The sequence below is a fragment of the Sminthopsis crassicaudata genome, chromosome 2 (assembly GCF_048593235.1).
Source record: "Sminthopsis crassicaudata isolate SCR6 chromosome 2, ASM4859323v1, whole genome shotgun sequence".
Classification (NCBI taxonomy): domain Eukaryota; kingdom Metazoa; phylum Chordata; class Mammalia; order Dasyuromorphia; family Dasyuridae; genus Sminthopsis; species Sminthopsis crassicaudata.
This window is the reverse complement of record NC_133618.1, coordinates 145,251,849-145,277,742: the sequence shown is the minus strand read 5'-3', so window position 1 is coordinate 145,277,742 and position 25,894 is coordinate 145,251,849. Positions and strand designations below refer to the sequence as shown.

At 33.0% G+C, this 25,894-nt stretch overlaps 1 long non-coding RNA gene across 1 annotated transcript; it reads left to right on the top strand.

The window, feature by feature from the left end:
* The first annotated feature begins 491 nt into the window (after positions 1-491).
* Positions 492-25,659, top strand: LOC141555020 (uncharacterized). Its single transcript, XR_012486049.1, has 3 exons — positions 492-703; positions 7,110-7,304; positions 25,487-25,659. It is a non-coding gene; the product is annotated as an uncharacterized LOC141555020 (long non-coding RNA).
* Positions 25,660-25,894: the final 235 nt, after the last annotated feature.

Below are 25,894 nucleotides of genomic sequence, written 5' to 3'. Positions count from 1 at the left end.
AAAGCTATAGAGATAATACTATAGTTATAATTATTATTATAGTTCGCATTTATATGGTGCTTTAAAATTTGCAAAGAATTTACAAATTACCATCTCACTTATTCCTTACAACAACCCTAGGAGATAAGTGCTATTTTCATTCCCATTTTACAGATGAAAAACCTGAGGAGGCGTAAGTTAAATAGCTAACCCCACCTCCTATATGTGTCTAAGGCTACATTTGGACTCAGGTTTTCTTGATTCTAGGTCTAAAGGTTGCTTCAATTCTCAAAAAAAGGAAATACATCAAGAATATGAGCAGAAAGGAAACTTTTAACACATTTTTCTTCATAGTTCCACATTTGGTCAAAGATTCAACTTCCTTAAGAGCCCAGAGCCAATAGAAAGAGAGCAAACCCTCCTATCTAGAACCTGATGACAATCCCCTCTTGATTGTGACCTCACGTGGGGTGAATCCATAGAATTGCAGGTGTAACGTGTGGCTGGTGATACTCCAGAGAGATGTCAGTTGACCTCTCAGGCTGGAGAGATTGTTGCCATTGCATTTTGTGACACCAAATTCTCTACATTTCTCCTGGACTATTCTCAAGAGTGAAGTCAAATATGAAAAGCAGGAGATGGAATCATATAATTATGTGGTTTCTACCAATGCTGCTTCTCTTTCTATTGATGGAAAATGCTTTGGGAAAGAAAAAGAAAAAGGGTATGTAATATGTGTGTATACATGTGTTTTTCTTCACTAGAATCGAGCCATTCTAGGTGTGGTCTGACTAGGGCAGAGTTAATGGGACTATTATCATTCTAATCCAGTACACTAAGACAGTAGAAAAGTTATAAGGAGAAAAATTAAGTTTTGATGAGAAGAAAAACTCCAGACTTATAATAACACCATTTCATATAATATTAGATCCTTATCAGGCTACTGACACATTTTCCTAATCAATATTTTCCCATTCTGTTTTACTTACCTTCATTTTTCTTTGTGATAAAATGGGTTCAGTTTCATGTAATCAAAATGATCTATTTGTGCTTTTTGTAATAATATCTATTGCTTATCTGGTTAAGATTTTCCCTTCCTCCCTTCCCCCCAGGATTCCCCATTTGACAAAAACAACCCAAAAAAGCCCCACTTGATAGGAAAAATGAAAAGCAATTTGACAGAAATTAGATTTGGACCAACATTCTCTCCTAGTAAACTCAAAATGACATGAAGAGGAAAAGATAGACCAGAAAAAAAATTAAAAGAGAACCAATCAGTGGATTTTTACAACTATTGATAAAGGAAGAATTTTTCCCTAAATAAAGCAAAAAAGCAATTACAAATATGCAATAGGTAATTCCCATTACATGGAATTGATAAGCTTTACTAGATTAATGAAAGAAAACATTAAGAAAATATTTGTTTCAAATATCTCTGATATGTGATATCTAAGAAACTCACGTATATAAGCCCAACGGTCACTCCCCAAAACATAAATGATCTGTGTGTATGTGTGTGTGTGTGTGTGTGTGTGTGTGTGTGTGTGTGTGTGTATACATACAAATATAAACAATTCTCGAAAAAACTAAAAACTATTAAAATTATTCATATAAATAATTACCCTGAAACACTGATTTCAAATTCAAATCAAATTACTCCAAATCCCTGATTTTAAATTCAAGTCAAAAAAACCTCTGAAGTTTCATTTCACATTCTGTTAATCAATAAACATTTATTAAATGATTATTACTACATTCCAGACATTACATTAAATTCTGGGAATACAAAGCAAAACCAAAAGTACTTTTTGCCCTCTTAGAGCTTATATTCAAATGGGAGAGAAAATACATCTGCATATGTGATTATATATAAGCTACAAGGAAGATATAAAGTCATCAAAGAGAAGGCACAGCCAAAGATGAACGAAAATGTCTCTTAATATAGTTTGAGCTAAATCTTGAAGGAAGCCAGGAATTCTTAAAAGATGAGCTAGGGAGAAAAGTCAAAAGGGAATAGGTTAGTAGTAGCTTTGTAATACACCCATGATTATGGGGTATATAATATGAATGAAGATCCTGCAAAAGAAAACAAGTGTGAATGAATGGACAGGTAAGGAAGGAATCTAGAGAGAGCAGTGTCATGAAAATTCAGAAAGGAGAAAATGTTTAGGAGGATAAGGTGGTCAATAGTATCAAATGCTATGGAGGTCAAAAAGGAGGAGGATTGAAAAATGCCATTAGATTTTATAATTGAGGAATTATTGGTGCTTTTGGTTAAGATATCATGATGAAAGATGATAGTAGACTTTACACATACTTGAGCAATGATCCAAATCATCTAATAATCAGGAAATAGAAGTCAGTTCCTTTATCCAGCCCAGGACTACACATAAAACTAGAATTCATGAATGCTGTAAGAAAGAACCCTTCAGGGAAAAGCCAGCATGTTCTAAGTGGAATTGGCTGAGAGCCTATAGCACATCCCTGATCATAAAACTCCTAGGAAAGGAGGAAAAAACTGGAACAGTCTCCTTACTAGTGATGCCCTGAAAAATCAGAAGACTTTAGTGCCCCAGGAAAGATTCATAGTAGCATCAAAAATGGGGGTGCCATCAAGACCACAAGTTCCCTGACCATGAAGGGACAGTGATTAGGCTGTGACCAGTGATAATGAAGCATGTCAGTGCTCTGAAAACAGACCCACTAGGGAAGGCAGAAGTCAGTGTTTGTAACCTGGGAAATCAAGGTCAAGAACAAATAGGATAAAAAAAATAGGATCTGACTGCCCCTTCCAAGGATGGATAAGGGGAAGATACTGGCCCAAACTCCCAAATTAGGAACTTAGGCTTGAGATGTGAACAAGACTTTTGATACTATAAAGAAATATTATAGAACCAGAGACACCCCAAAGATAAACCCAGAAGACTAAAATAACTCAACATGTGTAGAGAGGGGAAAAGCCTTGCTCACAAGAACTACAAGAGGACATAAAAGAAATGAGGCATTAAAAATGAAATGAGCTTTGGAGAAAAAGAAATGAAGAAGCATATAATTATGATAAAATATATTACAAGCCACATATGAGGGTTATATTCTCCCACCTTATGTACTCAATATCTGTAGTGAAAACAGACCATGGATGAAATCTAACCTAGAAGCACATGAGAAAGGAAGACTCAGGTACTCCTAGTAATTCATAACTCTGGACTGCAGGTTTTAATGGCATTAGGCCATTCAGGACCATATACACCAATCAAAATTACTTCTCTACCTGTGTATTGGTTGCTAATACTTACTGTTTTTCAGCTGAGCAAATCCATTTTCTAGTGAAAAATAGAATTTACAAGTGCTTTCAACTTGTTCAGTCATTTCACATTGACCCCATTTGGAGTTTTCTTAGCAAAGAGATTGGAGTGGTTTGCCATTTCCTTCTCCAACTCATTTTACAGATGAGGAAACTGAGGCAAGCAGGATTAAATGATTTATCCAGAGTCACACAGCTAGTGATTGAAGCCAGATTTAAATTCTTGAAGACAAGTTTTCCTGAGTCCAGGCCAAGCACTGCTACACTGAGCTGCCATTTTCAATTTATTACCAACATTTATTTAGAAAATGTAACTTTTTAATGTGAATAATAGAAATTCCTTAAAACCAGACAATTAAAACATTTATCAGACTTCACTCATAAACATACTCTCCCACTCTCCCTGGCAGTTCTTCAAAAGCATTTTATTCTTCCTCAAGCCTCCCATGGTTCCACCTGCCACTTTAGCTTTAACCAGAAAAAAATGGAGATACTTTTTTATTATTAATTTTATAATTATATATTTTTTCAATAGTACATATGCATGGGTATTTTTTTTTACAACATTATCTCTTGTATTCATTTTTTCAAGTTTTCCCCTCCCTCCCTCTACTCCCTCCCCTAGATGACAGGCAATCTAATGGAGATGCTTTATGATGAACTCTTACATCTCCACTCTTCTTCATTTCATATCACTCATATGCCTGTAGGAATCCCAAAAGGTTCTGTTTTGGACACTTTTTTCTTCTCCCTCTATACTTTTTAACCTGGTGATCTCATCAGCTCCTCATAGATTAATTACGATTCCTATGCTAATAATTCTCAAATTCTCAAATCTGCCCTAATTTTTCTGCTAATCTCCAACTGCCTGTCACATATCTTGAAATGGATGCCCAGCAGACACTTTAACCTTACCATGTCAAAAATTGAATTCATTATCTTTCCTCCTTGACCCTCCCTGCCCCTACCTTCTCAATTACTATAGAAAGCATCTACATCTTCCTAGTCTTATCAGGCTCAAACCTAGGAATCATCCTCACCTTCTTTGATCAAACTTGCCAATGTCTTTCAGTTTCACCCTTGCATCACCTCTTTTCATCATCATCTCTTAATTATGCCCCTTTCTCTCTTCTTACACTAACACCAATCTATTAGAGGTCTTCATCACCTTCCACCTTGATAACTGCAATAGCCTGTTGGTGGATCTGTCCTCAGTCCTCTCTCTACTTTAATCTATTCAGCCCCAAAAGTGTTTTTCCCAAAGCACAAGTCCAACAATGTCACCCTCTACTCAATATACTCCAGTAGCTCCCTATTGTTTCCAGAAGCAAATCCAAAATACTTTGTTTGGCATTCAACGTTCTTCATAACCTATCCCCCGTGTACCTTTCCAGCTTTTTTATACCTTATTCCCCAAACTTACTCTTCCATATAGTGACACTGGCCAGCTGGCTGTTTCACAAACAAGACGCTCCAATTCTCAACTCTGAGCATTTACTCTGACTGTTCCCCATGCCCAGAACTCTTTCCTCCTTCAGTTCTGACTATCGACCCCCCTGACTCCCTTTTAAGTCCCAATTAAAATCCCATCTTCTAAGGGGCTGATCGCTTCCCCAACACTTCTTCATTCCTGTGCCTTTCCCTCTCATAATTATTTCCTATATATCCTGTATTTACTTGTGTCAAATTCAGATAGAAATGGATTTTGGATGGTTGCAGATTGACAAAGAAAACCACGATTCTGTCCTTGTTGCCTTGTATATTTTTGTATTTTGTTAATCATTTCCCAACTGAATTTTAACCTGGTTTGACTACCTTCAAGCCTATGAAATTGTGTCTTTTGACTTTATGTATGTATGTATTTATTTATTTATTCATTCATTCATTCATTTATTTATTTATTTGTTTGTTTGTTTATTTGTTTGTTTATTGTATCCCCAGTGCTTGGCACAATGCCCAACACAAAGAAAACACTTGAAAAAATTCAATGACTGACTGAAAACAGAAACTAGTTTATCTCTGGGTCATAAATGGACCAGACCAACTAGTTCTTCACTCACTAGAATGCCTTGTCAACTAATCAGAATCAAGATTACAGAAACTAAGCTCAAATTAACTCCTTAAGCTTGGGAAACAAAGTGAGGCTGCTCCCTAGGGTACACAAGAACTTCAAAACAGCTTTTTACCTCACCTGCCTCCTGGCTTTTCCTTTTCAAACCTGAGTTGTCAGCAGAGAGCAACAGAATCATCCCCATAGATGGCCCTGAAATGCTTCTCTCTCCCACCAATCAGGATTCTCCTAGCTGAAGGCTAGCTTCTAGCTGTCATAGCAACCAAGGAGCTTTTCTGGTCCTCTGGTGTATCTTTCACCCTTCTTGAGTTGACATGCCAAAATCCTCTTCTCGATTCCTACCTGTAATTTAAGTGGCTTAATGAAAAATCTTCTGACTCTAAGGAATCTTTCACTTTAAAAAGTAACAGCTCCCCAAATTTTTCATATGAAATCAATTTTTTGTTATTGTTATCTCTGAGTCTTTGTGACCCCATTTGGGATTTTCTTGGCAAAGATAGTGGAATGGTTTACCATTTCCTTCTCCAACTTATTTTATAGATGAGGAAGTGAGTCCAGTAGGATTAAATAGGGCTAATCCAGGGTCATACAGCTAGGAAGTGTCTGAAGCTAGATTTGAACTTAGTAATATGGATCTTCCTCCCTTTAAATTCGGCATTCTATTTACTATGCAACTTAGCTACATTCATAAGATTGATAATTTTTCAAAATCACAACCCAATCTTATTTGATTGGATTTTTTTCCAATTTTTATAATTCTATCCCATTTTGCCATAAAATAATTGCACTCAAATTAAGTATCAAAATTCCTTGTAGGTTTGTCTTCAACGTAGTCAATATAGTAGTCATGCTACTTTGCAGTCCTAGAAACTGTGTTTCTTAGATAACTTGTGTTTTTCTAGTTTTCAGTGATAAAATGTTATTTCTCTGTTCTTCAAAATATCAAACTCTTTACTGACAATCATTCAGCATTGTTTTCAAGGAGATCAAGGGAATCTGGTGACATTTTAATACTACTTCTGTCAGTGCTAAATCCTTACCTTGCAGTTTAACTCATTGCCCTTGAGGATTTAGAGAGCAAACTATATGGTACTGCTTACTATCAGTCAAGAATCAGATATAAATATTATGTTTTCATAAGAATCTTACCCTAAAGATACTTGTAGGAGGCTATTATTTTGGTATAGTTATATGGAATGCATTATAAAATAATATATCTATAATAATATAATATAATAATATGATAATCTCTAACAAAACATTTTCTCCTGATAATTTATATAATATTTTATGTTTATATAATATTTTATATTTGAGGGTAACAGGAATTTCCAGACTCCTATTGTACTGTATTGGTTCTGGGTCTTTCATTCATTCTGCTATATCTTCTCTTACTTGTCCAGCCATTCTTTTTTCTTTGTCTTACTCCTCTTCTATGTCCCATTCCTTATGTGGAGGAATTCACTTAAGGGTTTATTTTAGGTTCTTTCTCTCTCCCTCCCCCTTTCCCTTCCCCCCTTCCCTCTCTTCCTCTCTCTTTCTCCTTCCTCTTTTCCTTCTCCCCTTCCCCCTTCCCCTCTCTCTCCCCCATTGGTTCTCACTTCTCTCTTCCTCTGCCCTTTGCCTATTAATATGATTAATTTCTGATTTTGGGGAGTCACCTAATGTGTAGTAATTTTATTTCAACCAATATTTGATTCTGTATGTTTTAAACTTTTTTTTTTTTAACAATCTTTTCTTTTTTTATTCTTTTAGAAACTTGTGGCAAGGTGGAACTTACAACAACATTAAAATTATAGCTTCCCTAATTATAGGGGGTATCCCAGTTTCCTATGGTGAATTTCCATGGCAAGTAGGTATTACTTGGGAAAGAACAACACTTCTTTGTGGAGGATCATATTATGTCTTATGGCTTATTTTAACTGCATCCCAGTGCTTCTTGACTAATAGGTAAGTATTGAGTCAATTATTTGTATTATAATTAAAAAAACAATAATACTTTCTGTGCCTTTGGTACTTAATGTAATGTTATGAAAAATATTGCTCCCTACAATAAAATAACAAGAGGAAAGATATGGCTAGTTGCTTCCATCTCATACCTTGCAATATTGAGGAAGATGGCCTTCTGCTTGGATTTTCTATATTGAATGGTGAGAGTAGATAAAATACAGACAATGCTCTGATTGAACTTTGTAGAAACATGGAAACTAACAACCAGAAAGAACTCAGAGGGCACCTGATCCAAACTTTTCCTTTTACAGAGAATGAAACTGAGATCCACAGAAGTAATGTGACTAGGTCAGGATCACACAACTAGTGAGTTCAGAATATAGTTGCTTTAGCTTCAGTATTAGATGCTAAGATCTTCATAATTTTCAGGATGTTTAGGCTGTCTAGGTGAGGAGGAAAACTCCTATGCCATATTTTAATCCAATTTTTAAAATCATGAGTTAGACTAGAGAGTGAGCTCAAAGTATTCAGAGGACTGTATAAGTTATAGATAAAAGTTAAAGGCATTATAGGGAGAGAGAGAGAGAGAGAGAGAGAGAGAGAGAGAGAGAGAGAGAGAGAGAGAGAGAGAGAGAGAGAGAGGAAGTTTAGATAAATTATTTTGGTTGTAATTGTTTTTATAATCTATTACGGAAACAAAACCAAATGCAGCCAAGATTAGAAGGGAAGCAAAAAGCTGAGAAACAATTTTTATAGTCAGTATTTCTGATAAAGGCCTCATTTCTAAAATATATAGAGAACTGACTCAAATTTATGAGAATACAAGTCATTCCCCAATTGATAAATGGTCAAAAGATAGGCAATTTTCAAATGAAGAAATTAAAGCCATTTATATGAAAAATACTCTAAATAACTATTGATTAGAGAAATGCAAATTAAAACAACTTTGAGGTACCACTTCACACCCATCAGATTGGTTAAGATGACAGGAAAAGATAATGATAAATGCTTCAGGAGATGTGGGAAAACTGGAACATTAATACATTGTTGGTGGAGTTGTAAACTGATTCCATTGTTCTGGAGAACAATTTGGAACTATGCCCAAAAGGCAAACTCTGCATACCTTTTGATCCAGTAACTGGGTCTATATCCCAAAGAGATCATAAAGGAGGGAAAGTGACCCACATGTGCAAAAATGTTTGTAACAACTCTTTCCATAGAGATAAGGAATTGGAAATTGAATAGATGCCCATCAATTGGAGAATGGCTGAATAAATTATGGTATTAAATGTAGTGGAATATTATTGTTCTGTAAGAAATGATGAGTAAGCTGATTTCAGGCATGTCTGGAAAAACTTTTCTAAACTGTTGCTGAATAAAGTGAGTAGAACCAGGAGAACATTGTACATAGTGTCAGCAAGATTATGTGATGACCAACTATGATAAACGTAGCTCTTCACAGCAATGCAGTGATCCAAGACAATTCTAATAGATTTGGGATGGAAAATACCATCTGCATACAGAGGGAGATTTATAGGGACTGGTTGCATATCAAATCATAGTATTTTCACATTTTTTTGTTTGTTTTTTTTCTTTCTCATTTTTTCCCCTTTTATCCTGACTTTTCTTTCACAACATAACAGATACGGAAAAATTTTTAACACTCCTTCCCCAATCTATTGTGGAAAATTGTTTGACTAAAACTTCTGGAACTGGGTCAATCTCCCATTTCTGTAAAGATGTGGGGTAACAGTGTCTTCTCATATCCCTTCTTTCTAATTCTGCACAATTTACCTTTAATAATACTGATGTAAGTACAACTTACTATTTTGGTTCTGCTTACTTTATTCTGCATCAATTCATACAAGTCAATGTTCCTTTGAAATCTTTATTTTCCTCATTTCTTAAAGAACAACATTCTAATCTATTATATATTAAATTTGTGTAATTGTACCCCTTTAGTTTCCTTTTTTTTTTTTTTTTGCTACAACAAAGAGTAGTTGTAGATGTTTTTGTATATACAATGCCTTTTCTTTGATCTCTTTGGAGAAGTAACACTTTGGAGTGCAATAACTAAGTTAAAGAACATGCACTAAGCAAATTTTTGTACATAATTCCATATTGCTTTCCAGAATAGTTGGAGCCATTCACAAGTATATCAAGTGTATCAATGTATCTCTTTTCTTGCAGCCCTCACACTATTTGCCATTTTCACCTTTTGTCATCTTTGCCAATCTGAAGTGTATGAGGTTAGAATTCTATAATCAGCATTTCTCTATTACTAATTTGAAACACATTTACGTGATAGCCTAATTTTTTTCCTTTGAGAATTTTCTGCTCATATTTTTAGACCATCAAATGGAGAATGATTCTTATTTCTATACATTTAAATCAGTTCCTTTAATATCTTGAAAATAAGAACTTTATTGATTTCAGAAAATTTCTAGAATGACTTCAAAAAAAATTAACATGAACTGATACACAGTGAAGTGAATAGAACCAGGGGAATATTGAACATAGTGAGCACACTATTGTTCAAGAAGAATTGTGAATGACTTAGCTATTCTCAGTAATACAATGATCCAAGACAATCCCAAAGGACTAATGATGAATAATACTGGTTGCTTCCAGGGAAATAACTGATAATTGATTGAATACAGACTGAAGCATGTTATTTTTCATTTTCTTTCTTTCTTTTTGAGTTGTCTTGTTCAAAATGACTAATATAGAAATGTTTTACATAATTGCACATATATAACCTCTATCTGATTGCTTACCGTCTCAGTGAAGGGAGGAGAGAAGAAAAAGGGAAGATAGGATTTGGAACTCAAAACTTTAAATAAAAATGTTAAAAATAATTTTAAAAAAGAAAAAGAAAATCAGTCCTTTATTAAAGAAACTTGCTACAGATTTTTTTTTCCTTCTTCAACTTAGTTATATTGGATTTATTTGTGCAAAAACTAATTTTATATAAAAATTGTTCATTAATCTTTTGTGATCCTTTCTATCTCCATCTTCTATCATGAATTCTTCCTCTAGCATCAGGTATAATAGTATTTATTTTTAAAATTTTATTGCTCTACTTTGTTTATGATATAATTTACTGTTTATAGTCTTATATACACTGGGTAATTATCTTGATGTAAATCTAATTTTTTCCATACTGGTGTTTATTTTTCCCAAAAGTTTTAATGAAATAGTGAATCCTTGATCTCAATAGCTGAAGTATTTATGTTTACCAAACATGAAACTACTGGGTTTATTTGATTTTTATTTACTGAATATTAAAATTCCTTCACAAATTGATCTCCCTATTTTTATTGTTTCATAATATAATATTTCTGTCACTTCTTAACTGACTTTATTCCCACTTCTCATTATTTACCTTGAAATTCTTGATATTTTGTGCTTTCAAATTAATTTCATTATTTTTCCTAGTTTATGAAATAATCCATTTGCAGTTTGATGGGTGTGGCATTGAATAAGATAGTCATTCTATAGATATTTATTATTCAGCACCTATGGATAAGCACTATGATAAATACTGGGGATATAAAAGAAGACAAAACACAGTTTCTATACTCCAAGAATTTGCAAGCTGATGGAGAGACAGCAATTTAACAAATATGCATAAAAAAGCAGGATGCCTGGGCAATAATTAATAGAGGAAGGCTCTAGAGTTAAGATGGAATGAAAAGGCTCCTATAGATGATGAGATTTTAGTTTGGACTTGAAGGAAGATAGGGAAGCTAGCAAATGGGGATATGAAAGGAAAGTATTCCAGAATAAAGGATAATCAGAGAAAATGCATAGAGGCAAGAAATGGAGCATCTTATTTATAGAAAAGCAAGGTCATTAAAGTTACTGGATCAAAGACTGTATGGTAGAGAGTAAGTATGAGAAAATTAAAAGGGAGGAGGAGATGTTTATGAAAGGTTTTGAATGCTAAACAGAGGGTTTGATCCTGAAACTAACAGTGAGCCATTAGTATTTATTGAGGGGCAGGAAGATGGTCAGATCTAGGTTTCAGGAAAAACATGTTAGTGACTGGAGGATAGATTGGAGTAGGAAAGAACCTGAGGAGGCAGACTCACTAGTAGGCTATCGTAAAAATTCAGGCATGAAGGATTGCTTTGGAGTGATGGGAATGTTAGAGGTTATAATGTCTGGGCTAGCTCTCCGGAGGATCTCAGGATCAGTCCAAGTCCTTGGTCTTAGTGGAGAAGTGATGAAGGCAGGACAGCCATCATGATGCTTGTCAAAGTTAGAATGTTCCATTTTCAGTCCTTCTCAGCCCTTATATACCTTAGTACAAGTACATCATTATAGTTCACTGAATATGTGTGAACTAGAGAACCATTCACATCATCATGCTAAGTACTAGGTATATATGTGCACTAGAGAACCATCATCTCATCAATTCCCACCGAGTTAACATCTTGTTGTAAGTGTCCTTGTTTCAAGTATACTTCTCTAGAGTTCCAATTCTCTACAGAGGGGAGAAGTGAATGCATTTCAAAGATGCTGCTAAAGTGAAATTGGCAGGACTTAGCTACATATTAAATATGGGAAGTAATAGAGAGTAAAGAGTCAAGGATAATTCCCAGATTGTATCCCTGAGGGGCTAAGAGGATGTTATTGCCCTCTATAATACTAGAGAAAAAGGAAATATATAGAAATATAATGAATTCTATTTTGAACATATTGGACCATCTCCAATTTGAGAAGTCTGAAAAGTATTTGGACATGCAAGATGGAAGGTCAACAGAGAGACTGGAATAGAATAGGAAGGTTTGGGCATATCACCATAGAGATAACATTTAAATTCATGGAAACTGATGAGATCACCAACTGAGTTAGTATATATAAAGAAGATAAAAAGAGTTAAGGGAAGAATTCTATATTTTAAGGATTAAGAGAACATGGGTATATTTATAGATTGTAAAGAAGGAGGTATTAAATTGGGAGCCATTAAAAACAAATAATAGAATAGGAATAACAGAAAGCAGCTGTCAGAGAAAATAGCTGGAAGCAAATTTGGAGGAAAGCCTAAGAGGAAAGAAAAGATGTAAATGCAAAATTAGCAAACATAAAAATACACAATTAACAATGATAATTATAAATGTGAATGGGATTAACTCACCCATACAATGGAAAAGTATAGCAAAACTGATTAGAAAACAGAATCCAGCAATATCTCATTTACAAGAAACACACCAAAAATTTTTGCAAAGTTAAATTAAGAGATTGAAACAAAATTTTTTATTTCAATTGGACTAAAAAAAAAAAACCAGCCCAAAGGTATGATCTTGGACAAGATAATATTAAAAACAAAACATATGAATAAAATAAGGAAAGCACATTATGCTTAAAGATACCATAGGCAATTATTTAATATTAATACTTATATATCTATATCTATATATATGTATATTTACTGAATCACTTCCATATTTTAAAAAAACTATCACTTGATCCTCTAATCCTCTCTATCATCCTTCATCTCTTTTAATTTTTTTGTAGTTAAACTACTTGTAAAGATCATTTACAATAGATACCTCCACTTTTTCTTTTTTGTCTCAACCCCTTTCAATGCTACATTATCATTCCACTGACACTGCTCTCTCCAAAGTTACTAATTATCCTAGTTGCCAAATTCAATCACCTTTTCTCATTCTCATTCTCTATCTTTCTGTACCCTTTGATATTATTAACCACCTTTTTTCCTGGATGTTCTTTCTTCTCTATTTCTCCTGATTTTCCTTTTACCTAACTGTCTGCTCCTTCTCAGACTCTTTTCTTTGATCCTCATAAAACCATATCCTCTAACCACAAGTGTTATTATGCAGGGTTCTAACTTGGACCTTTATTATTTCTTCCTTCTACTTCACTTCTTACTAACATCCATGGATTTAATGACCATCTGTATACAAATGATTCTCAAATCAAGTCATTCTCTCCTAATCTCTCTTCTGATCTTCAGTTTTGCATCTCCAATTGCTTTCAGAAGGTAAACTGGATATTCAGAAGATATCTTGAACTCAACATGTCCACTCATTAATATTCCCTCAACATTGACCCTTCTTCTAATATTATGTATTATTATAGAGGGTAACACAATGCTCTCAGTTCCTCAGGTTCACAACATCCTGGCCACCTCACTACCTCTAAATCCCCATATAATATCTGTTGCTAAAATCAGTCAATTTCACCTTTGAAACACCTCTCAAATATGTTCCCTCTATCCTCTGACATTATTACCACTCTGTGTAGGCTTCTATCCCCTGGTGACTTTATTATTATAACAATGCTTGCTTGTGGTTCTGTCTACTTTAAGCCTCTCCCAACTATAATCTATCACTAGTGATTTCCCTAATGCACAGATTTGTTCATATCACTCCCCTTTCAATAATCAAATACAAAATGTTCGACATTCAAAATCTTTTACAATCTAACGTCCTCCTAATTTTTCAGGTTTCTTGTACCTTACTCCCCACCATGTACTTTTTTCTTCAATGACATGGGCCTCTTGGCTATTACATAAATGAAATACTTCCATCTCTAACTTCTGAGCTGTTCTCCAAGTCTGGAATGCTTTCCCTTCTCAATTCCAATTTTTGAACTCCCTGATTTCCTTTAAGTCCCAATTAAAATACCCTTTTTTTCCTTGGCCCTGCTTACTTCATTCTGCTGGCAGATGTCTTTAACAAAAATGAAAACAGCATCAAGATCAACCACCACACTAATGGTTAATTGTTTAACTTGAAAAGGCTACAAACCAAGACTAAGAGAGTTGGTGCACAACTTTTTGTTTGCATATGATTATGTACTCAGTGTAGTCTTTGAGGCTAAATCCAAGAAGTGTGGAGAATTTTTTTCCACTTTTGCTACTTTTGTTCCAACAATTAATACCAAGAATATAAGTTCTCTACCAGGCAGGACTACATTATCCCTATATGGAATCAAATGGAGAAGTTTTGAGTGTTGTGGATGAGTTCACTTACTTTGGTGGTATACTTTCCAGAGAGGTACATGTAGGTAAAATTGATGAACTCATTGCCAGAATAAGCTCAGCTTTTGGCTGACTTCCAAAGAAAGCATTAGAGAGCCATGTTAGGCTACCTATTAAACTGAAGGTCTACAGAGTCATTGTGCTGATCTCATTATTGTATGACTGTGAAACCTGGACAGTCTCTCAAAACCATGCTAGGACACTGAGTCATTTGGTTTGTGTTAGAAAGATTTTGAAGATTACCTGGCAAGATAAGATATCAGATGCTGAGTTCCAAGCATTCAAACTACTGTAGAGAAAACAATTCCATTGGGCTGGCCATGCTATTCAAATGTCAAATGTACATTTACCTAAAATATTACTTTATAGAAAACTCACACAAGGAAAGCCCTCATATGGTGTTCAGAAAAAACAATACAAAGATACTTTTAAGGGGTTTCTGAATAACTCTGGAATTGATTGTGAGACATGGGAGATACTCACTGGCAAAGAACTGCCCAGCCTGGTGTGTGCAAATCAAAGAAGGCACTGTGCTTTATGAGGAAAATGAGAAAAAAAGTGAGATGCACAAATTTAGAGACATCTACACTCTAGCTGTTCATCTAGACTATTTGTTCCTGACCTGTGGTAGAGGTTTGTATTTGTATTGTTCTGATCAGCCAAAGTTGGAAATGGCATACTTTGACCCCAATATATTAATATCATTTTGGTCATTTTTGAGCACAAAAGACAACAAACACTATATAATCTGCAAATGAATATAGTTTTATCTTCTCTTTAAACATCTTTACATCTTGAATTTTTACATCTTTACATCTCTAATTTCTTTTATTTCATTGCTTGCATTTTTACAACTACAGCAAAGTGGTACAAAAGAATGGGCATTCTTAGTTACTGTATTTATTTAAAGATTCTTGTTGTATAACTACATTTAAAGTTATTAGAGCAAGTATTTGATATTTACTTTTAGTTTTAGATGGATTTTTTTATAACACTGAAAGAAATTTCCTGTACTTTGCAGGAAGTTTGTGATTGTTGCTTTAGCATAAATGAGCTCTGTACTTTGTCAAAGGCTTTTTCTTCATCTATTGAGATGATCATTTTGTTTTGGATGTTTTAGGTTTTAATATCATTATGATAATTCTCTTTCTAATGTTGATCATCCTTGCATCTCTGGAATAAATCCAACCTAATCATAATTAATGACTTCTTGGATAAATTATATAAATTTTTATAGTCTTTTGGACATAATTTTAAGTTTTTAAAATTGATGGTTTAGATGTTAGGACTCTTTATTCATTTCATAAAAAAGATTCTGATAGTGTGCTTTCTTAATTTTTGAGAATAATTTGTATAGAAGGGTATTAATAGCATTTGTAGAATTGTTCTGTGAATCCAGTACTGAGTTTTTCTTAATATTTACTTTTCCTCTTTTGAAATGGATTATTTAGTTCTTTATTTTGTCTTTGATCAATTGAGTTTTTAAAATATATTATCAAAGCTATTTTGTGTGTGTATGTGTGTGTGTGTGTGTGTGTGTGTGTGTGTGTGTGTGTGTGTGTTTTCTTGGTATATAATTGTTCATAATAGAGTTTGACTATTTTTGTTTCTTCTAGTTTTGTTATTTCACCTTGCTCATTTTGCTCATTTGTTATTTTATTTATTTGAAGTACTATCTATTTTTATCAGATTAGATAAAGGTTTATCAATTTTATTATTCCTTTTAAAGAGCCAGATTTTTAGTTTTATTTATAATTTTCTATTTTTTGCTTCTATTTTCCTCTAATTTTTAATTTTTTTGCATTTATTTTATTTGTTGCCGTTCTCATTTTTAAAATACAAATTCATTTTATTAATCATATTTTTCTATTTGCTAATGTAGGTTTGTACAGATATGATTTTTTTCCTCTGAGAATTATTTTAGCTGTATCTCAGAAATTTCTGAGATATTTTGGTGCATTGTTTGATCATTATTATTTTCTCTCACAAAATTATTAACTGTTTTTATTTTTTAATTTTTCAACACTTTTTAGGGTTTTATTGTTGTCTCTGTATGAGTCTGTCTCTTGTTTGTTGTCCCTGAACTGATTATTTTTATTGCATTAAGTGCATTAAGAAAACATTTTTCCTTTTTACATTTGTTTTCAATATTTCATGACTTAATACATAGATGATTTTTGTAGAAGCTCCACATGGTACTGAAAAATAATTATATTCATTTGCAGGTCTATTTACAAGATATCATAAGTCTTTTAGCTCTAGTTTCCCCAACAATTTGAATTCTATATTTCCCCCTTTTGTCTATTTTTCTGTTAGATTTATCCCAAACTGAAAAAAATACACTGAAGTTTCCTTTCATTATTGTGTTACTATGCAGTTTTTTTTATTAGTTTCAAATATGAATTTTGGGTATTAAGGCATTTATAGAATATAAGTTTAATATTTATATCTGCTTGTTATCTATGGCTCCTTTCAGAATAATGTATCTTCCTTGTTTATCCTTTTTACATTTTGAATGTTTGTTTTTGTTTTGTCTGATATTTATATAGTCTGATAACATGATTGCAACTTGCTTTTTTAGATTTATTTAATGCATTATAATTTCTACCTGGCTCCTCAGATTTATTTGATATATCTCTCTGATTTTTAGGTATATTTTTGGAAGCAAATTGTGGGGTTCTGTTTTGTTATGTAATCTGTCACTTTTTCATTTTATTGGATTGTTTAATTCATTTATGTTTAAAGTTATGAGAGTAAAGTTTTCACTTATATGTAATATTGAGAGTTCCTCCCTCTAGTTATGATTTCCCTCTCTTCCCTCCCTTATGCAAACATAATACTACCTTCTTAATTTATGTTAGTTTAATCTTTTAAAAGGTAGTCTGTTTCCCATTAATTCTTTTTCCCTCAGTCTCAATCTTCACCTTCCTATTTGTTACCCATTTCCCTGTATTGATGAGGAGGAAGTATTAATTATTTCTCTTTTCTTTCTTACCTTTATCTAGTTTTAATTTTTCTCCTCTTTTTTTCTTTCACAGTTAAAAAGTTAAGTAAACTTTCTTTCTTTTCTCCCCTCAGTTTCTAAAATTTCATTTTCTGTGTCTTTTTCTAGAAAGAGTTTCTTTCAACCTTACTTTCATTATTTTTTTCTGCCTATTTTAGGTTTTTTATTCTTTGGTTCAGGACCTCTGTATTCCAGTAATTTCTCAGGAAAAAAAGAAAAAGAGCATTCAGGAGAGTAGGTGAGGAAGCAAAGTGAGAGAGTGAAAAATTAGGAAAGGCAAAAACCGTGTTTTGGTGGTGAAAGGGGAATATTATTGGGGGAACACTTTGGGTTTGAAGTGTAAAGAAACCATCATTTATCAGGAGAAGGCATGAGAGGTCCTAGGAACAACTGGTAACCAAAGTAGTGATAAGGCATGGATTCAGAAAAGAGATTTTGCAGCATACAAGCAAAAAATAACCAAGGAGAGTAGTAAAGGTAAAAAGTGAACCACATTATCAGGTACATAAAAATCCTACCATGCAGCAATATTTTCTTTATCACCTGCAATTTTTCTAAGATTAGGGGCAACTGAAAAAAAGAGGAGAAAACCAGGGAACAAGTTCTACAAGACAATGATAAAAACTGTTTAAAAGTAAGAATACAAAAGAGGTATTTCAAAAATTTTAATTCCATGAATAATACAGAGAATAAAGAATTAAATGAGGTACATAAAGGCACATAAAAAGGAGGAGGGAAGGAAGAAACGACTCTCTCCCTTTTTATGTGCAGTCCCATTTTGTAATTTGGTAGAACAACAACAACAAAAAATTTACTGATTTGTAGATAATTGCGAGGATTAGTCCATGATGTTTCAGGCCTGTTCCTCTTATCACTTCTATTTGATTTCTGCTTATATATTCCTTTTCTCACGCATATTAGAAGTTTTTTAATGGTATCTTTGTTGTTGTTTTGTTGTTGGCCTTAGTTGTTGTATTTGTTTACCCTTCTTGTATTTCTTTTTTGTTTGTTTGTTTATTTTGTTTAGATCTGGCTTTATTTGTGTGAAAAGTGTTTTATAGTGATATTCATAAAGTTCCTGGACTTGGTTTGTCAGGTAGACTCCCAAGGATTTTATATTATCTACAATTATTTTTTAATAGTTTTTATTTACCAGATATATGCATGGGTAATTTTACAGCATTGACAATTGCTAAACCTTTTGTTCCAATTTTTCTCCTCCTTCCATCCACCCTCTCCCCCAGATGGCAGGTTGACTATACATGTTAAATATAGTAAAGTATAAATTAAATACAATATATGTAAACATGTCCGAACAGTAATTTTGCTGTTGTTTTTCTGTACAAAAAGAATCAGACTTTGAAATAGTGTACAATTAGCCTGTGAAGGAAATTAAAAATGCAGGAGGACAAAAATCCTTCTTGTATTTCTGTTGCTTGTAGTATGTGAGAAGTAAATAATCTCTTTACTTCTGGTTTCATTTCAAAGAATGTTTTGAACATTTCTTTATCATGAATGTCCTTTTTTTTTTTTTTTTTTTTTTTAAATGGTTAGCCTCGGAGCTTCAGGCTAAATCACTTGGGGTTGGATGTTGAGCTCCACTGCTCCTTAGAACACACTATTTTATCCTCCTCTATTTTTTAGTGAGTGCATAATAGTCTTATATTATTCAAATTTCCTTTCTTTTATACTTGACTTTCTCCTGGTTACTTGCAGATCTTATTGATTCTTATGGGAATTGTTAAATTTAACTACTACATGTGTTAGTTTGTAGCCTTGGTTGTTGTTTTTCTAGAGACTATTTATGGATACTTCCAATTGACATTTTGTTTTCTGTATATAGAAATTTTAAAAAAATTATTTCTTTGCATGGTGCTATTTAATTTTGGGGGGGTTATTGTGTTCTTGTGGGAGACTTCTAGTCTTTCAATAATCTCTAAGCTTCCTGAGTTCCATATCAAGTTTTGCTCATAAGGAGAGTATAATATCTTTTAACATTATGCTGTTTTACTTTTCTTCTAAATTGACCATCACTTCGTTGTATTTGTATTCTCAGTCAGTTATTCTTTCTTGTTTCTTAGGTGAAACTAGCTACCATAGATTCTTTTTTTCTACTCTCCCCATTATGTATGCTGTGCAAGCCACATTCTACTCTACTGATTTTTATTTGTCTTTTAAGCCATTGAAAAGCATCTATCTGTGGCTCCATAGTCTTCCTCAAAATGTACTGATTCTTCTGCCTCATCGGGGAGTATTTTGCAATATTTATTCACAAATGCTTGAACTCTTTTATTAGATCTAGGGACCAGCTGAGAGGGCAGAGTAAAGGTAGTAGAGTAGAAAAAGCAGTCCAGCTGAACTCTCCCAAGGTTCTCTTAGTAATTTAAAAATAACGTGTCAAATTGAATTCTGGAGTGGCATTTCCAATTACAGGTAAGGATAAGACATTTTTCTTGGTCAAGACAACTTGGGAAGTTGAAAGGAGAGATCTGTGAGACTGGAGTTGGAACTGGCCCAAAGTACATATAGCAGAAGTTGGAAGCTATGGTAATGACAGCAACAGCAGCAACAGTTCTGGGAATTCTCACTATCCAGAGAGGATGAGGATATTGGACAACTGTTCAGAGGAAAATTACAGGGGACCTCTGAGTGGGCACTTTGCACAGGAACAGTACCACTTAGCAGTTCCATGGTCATTACTTAGGTTCAGGTCACAGTCTCAGAGCGGGTAGGAAAGCTTGGTAGCTACCGGAGATCATGGGCTGTGGTTTCAGTTCTAGTATGGAAAGAGAACTATTTACCTTCTGGTAGCAGTTCTAGGGCAGACCAGGAAAGAAGTAGCCATACCTTTCCTCAGATGACACCTTGGAAGTACCAAAACTTACAGAGGTTCATATATAGCTTTGAATATATCATAAGGAAACATCTGAAGCTTGCAACAGTGACCACCACCATCATCAAAGGTCAACAGAACCCAATTCTGTTTGCATTCCTATATGGGAACATGGTTGCTGTTTATCCTTTTGTATCTCTACATGCTTATATCAATAAGAGAGAGAACAAGTAAATCAATCAGATGGGCAAATAAATCTAGAGACCATATTCCTTGTGCTGTTTTCTTTCATGTTGCTTTATCTGTTTGCACTTAAAGTTTTTGAATTTTGTTGTTCTTGAGACCTTTGGTAACTTCAGTCTTTTATTCCTTCTTTATTCTATTGTTCATTTTCTGACTCTTTCCTTTCCTATTCTGGGCAATTCACAGGTCACCAACCTGGCTATCTTAAGGATGTGTGCCCATCGATTAGCAAAAGATAGATAACAAGTGACATTGCATGAATGTAATGAAATTTTATTATGCTATAAAAAGTTACAAAAAGAATAGATTCAGAAAAACTCCAAAAGACTTGTATGACTTTATATAGAGCAAAATGGAGATAACTTGGAAAACAATGTATTCATTGACTACACCATCGTAGAGAAAGACAACTCTGAAAAACTTAAGAAATTTAAACAATGAAATTATCAACCATAGCTCCAGAAGGCCAGTGATGAGTATCCTGCTCACCTCTAGTTTAAAAAGGTATGGATAAAAAGGTACAGAATGAGCCATACATTGAGGGACATGTTTAATTAGAGGATTTGTTTCATTATGTTTATTTGTCAGAAGGGAGGTGTTTCTTGTTTGTTTTAGTTTTTTAATTCAAGAAGGAAAATGGGGAAGTGAATAATAATAATGTTCAAAAAGAAGGGAAAGAGAATAATGAAAATATGAAAAAAACAGTAGAAAAAAAGGAACATTGGAGAAAATTAACAAAAACGAAACAGCTTAAAAAATAACATATTGAGCTTATTATGTGTTTTTTAAAAGGACAAACTATTCTAGTACAGACTTTTAGTTTCATGTACAAGTTTAACTTTCTGGGTTTTTTTAATATAGAAATGCTCATATTGATTCATACATGTCAATCCCAGAATAATAAAAATAACAAAACTTTTAAAATGCTAGTGAGAATAATTAAGCAAGAGAAAGAAATCAAAGGCACAAACAGTGGAAAATCAGAAAGAAAATTATCCTCTTTGCTAACAGCATCATGGTTTATTTACAAAGCTCTATAAAGCTAGCAAAGAAACTAAATGAAAATTTTAATTGCTTTATTAGAGGCTATAAGTAAGTTCACACACAATAAGGAAGTAACGAAAGGGAGATCCCTTTCAAAATTATTACAATTTGCTCAAATTTTATGGAAGTCAAGATACACCCAAATTTATGCAAATATGATTACAAAATACTCATTAAATGAACAATGACAAATGATTGGAGAAATATTTATGGCTGCTCTTAGTTGGATCCCATCAATATAATAGCAATGATAATAGTAGCTAAGTTAATTCACAAATTTTAGTGTGATATCAATCTAATAACCAAGGGGATACTTTATAGAGCTAGGCAAAGTAACAATATTTATTTGGTGGAAAAAAATTTAGAATCTTATCTAGAATATTTTTAAATAGGAAGAAAAATTATTTTATTAAACAGTATTCATCAGAACTACTAAATATATATTGATTAAAACAAAGAACTGACAAGACTCAGAAATGAACAAACTCAGTTACTCTGATCATATATATTAGAAATTTCAAGATAAACATGCTCAGAAAATTGGAAATCAGGTCATTGAAATTAATGTATACCATAACCATAATATATCCAAAATGAATATACAACATGAATATTAAACATATTAAAAATATAAGAACTAAGTCAATTAACATTCACAGAGAAGTCTAAGAAGTAAATTCTTTACCAAACAAAGGACAGAACTGATAACAAAAAATAAAATAGATCATTTTAATTACCTGAAATTGAAAGAGCTTTTCACAAAGAGATTGTGACTAAGATAAGAAAAATATTCAACTGGGAGAAAATATTCTTATAAAATATATTTAATAAGGGCCTGATGTTATATGACAGATTAAATCTTTAATTTTCTTGGTATGGAGAGCTCTCCGGTAAGGAAACTCTCTCTACAAATTCAACTTGATACTTTCTCAGTCACTTTTAGTCTTAGATGTATATGTAGAAGACAGAGAGTAAATGACCTGTATGTATTAGAGGCAAAGCTTGAACCTGGGTTTTTCTGAATGGGATGCTAGCTCTCAATCCACTACATTTAGTTGTGTTTTATAAACTGATTTTCAAGGTACATGATCAACTAGCCAAAAACTTTTAAACCAAAAACCATTCCTAATAGATAAGTGGTCAAATGGATATGGAGAGATAGTATTCAAAACACTTGCAAACTATTAAGAATTTGTTGATTTAAAAGATTTGTTTAACTTTGCATAGTGGCTAGAAAACTGGTCCTGAAAGAGGAAAGACATAGATTAAAATCCTCTCTCTGTTCTATATTGTCTATGTGACCTGGAAAAGTTCATTAATATTTCAGGGTTTTAAGCAATTTTCTAAGATTTTCAAGTGCAGAGAAGGTGCTAACTTGTTTTGGATGGAGTTTTCTCACTTGGGAGTTCCCTATACCAATTAAATCCAGATCCAGCTCCTGTTTAATTCCTATCCTAAAAACTATTTGAACATAAATTCTAAATTACTACTAATAAGAAAAATGTGAAATAAAACAACTCTGAGATTTCACCTTTCATGAAACAAATTGATAGGAAAAATCAATATTGGAGGTGTCATAGAAAAACAGATACACAAATGCACTGTTGCTGAAGCTATGAATTGATCCAACCCATAGTGAAAGAAAATTTGAAATTATTTGAAGAAAATTAGTAATATACCCATACCATTTTGTCCAAAAATTCCACTCTTAGGCAAATATCACAGGGTAAGAAACGTCTCATAAATGCTGAAATACTTATACTGGTACTTTTCAGTACAGAACTGGGAACAAAAAAAGCAATGTACATCAACTGAGGAAAAACCAAATATAATCATACAGATGTACAAAAGTACATTAATGTGCTCTAAGGAATGGTGAATAGAATTCATACAGAGAAACATGGAAAGACCTAAATGAACTGATACAGAGTGTAACAGAACCAGGAAAATAATCTATCTAGATTTGTGTATAAAATATATATATATATATATATATATATATATATATATATATATATATATATATATATACATATATATATAAAATGACAAAATGATAAAAATGAAGAATTATGGAAAAATTTGTATGAATTATTACAGAGTGGAGTAGGCAGGATCAGGAAAACAATAGATTTAATGACTACAACAATTTAAATGAAAAGAACAGCAGCAAAACAATTTAATCTAAATATTATATTATAGTGTTCAAACCTAACACCAAAGAAGAGATATGAAAAGGCTCATTTAATGCTTTTTTGAAGAGAAAGAAGACTATGGGTATAGAGTCCCAAATATCAGATTTTTTTTCAATGTGTTGATTAGTTTTGATAAATTGTTTTTACCCTTCTTTTTTCTTTAATGCAAAAGGTGGCTCTCTGAGAAAGGCTGGGGAAAGTTCCATATAAGAAAATGTTTGTACACAGATATATATGTACACATGTATATATGCATATATATATATATATGTATAACACATCCGTGCTTAACTGTAGTCTATTTGAGGAAAATTGGGAGGGGGGAATGGGTGAAGAAGAAATAAGTAAAAAGTACACAGCAGAGAACAAAAGAAAACCTATAATAAAGCAAAGAAAAAATGGACAGTTAGGAATAGTGTTCTATTATTATATATATTTTCTTGAAATAGTAATTTATTGATACATATTTTGAATCCTCTTATGTTCTGTTGTGCACATGACAATTTTTTGTTTTATTTTGTATTTAAATTTTAAATAAATATTTTTTAAAAGAAAATATTGGTGATGTTGGGTAGAAGTATGGCCAAAAAGAAAGGACAAGGGAGCCAATTTACATTGTATGTATCCTAGAAAAGATAAAACTTTTCTGACATGGCTTTTACCTTGGGCATAGTAAAGTAATGGTTAGGTAAGAAGGAAGCCTGGTATAATCTGTCCATACCATCACATGTCAAGCAAAATGAGGTGAGAATGAGAACAATCATAATATAAAGCAGAAACTTTAGAGAAGTTCAATTGCAATTAATCCCAGTACTGCTTTACATCCTGACCTAATATGTCTTACTACCTTTAAATATCTGTTCCAGTAACTAGTCTTTCTGATTATCTCAACTTCTGAATTTTATCCATAGACACCTTAACGCCAAGCAGGACTAGTTTTTTGTTTTGTTTTATTTTTTAGTTTATACAATTTATCTTCCCAACTAAAGCACTGCTGCTTCTTCCCCAGGCATAGAGTACCTTATTTCTTAGATCCCACCTTCCTATACCTCTCAATACTTGAAACTAACAGAACACTTAATCCATGGCACACATTAGTCTCAATTTAGATAAGAAACAACAAAGATCCTGTATCCTGTCCTTTGGGAATTTTAGAGGCATCTAGCACATTTTACCATGATGGCACTGTTTTGTAAAGATAGCATAGAGTAGTAAATAAAACATTGAATTTAGACTTGAATTTCGAGAATTAGATTCAGCTCTGTTTCTAATTCTATGGATGACTTTTGGGAAGTCGTATTCTGAGCCTCAATTTCCTCATCTGTAAAATGGATATAATATTCACAGTAAATGCAAAGAAAGCATTTTCAGTGTAAAATACTATATAAATGTGAGCTGATATTATTATTTTATTGTTATTGTTATTTCCATTTATTCCTTGAAAGAGTACTAACCCAATGCTATTTCTAACCTTAACTCTAATCCTAATCCTAACCCTGGTCATTTAGCCCTTTGAATAAAACCTCCTTTTTTCAAATGTATATATAACTTGGATTATCCTTTCCTGTTGGAGTCTGTATTTCCTATTCCCAGTCACATAACCAATGAGACACCCAGTTCCTTAAGCAGTATCAGGTATATCTGGCGAAGGTATGCAGAGAAGGTGAGGACTGGAAAAGGGGTAGCTATATGTGTACTTTAACTATAGGGTAAATACCAGACCTAACTTATTCAATTTTACTTTCCTTTGGACTGAACAAAACCTTCTTCCTACTCACAATTTGCCTCTTCTAATATTCATTTTCTCTCTTCTTGTTTGTTTGTTTGTTTGTTTGTTTGTTTTTAATTAAGAACAGATGATGTTGACATAATGATGGGAACAGAGTGACAAAATAGTAAATATGGAAAATGAAAAAAGTGAAGATCTTTAGTCATTCCCATTTCGACCATATATATCTGAAAAATGACATAAGCTTGATCATGGTTCAGGATCCAAAACAATTCAATAAACAGATAATGCCCAACTTCCTCGCAAAGGACAACATGGTTTGGGAAGAATGCTGGGTGTTAGAATGGAGAGAAACAGGTGAGTTTATGTGCTGACATCATTATCAAAAAATTCCCTTTATCTTTGAGACTCACATAGTAAAGGCAGGCAGGAAAATGTAGCCAAGAGGATTCTAGTTCAAAAATACTGTCTTAGATTGCTTCAGAGGCAATCTTCCGGTTCAGATTCTATGGCTTTTTAAAAATGTAGAA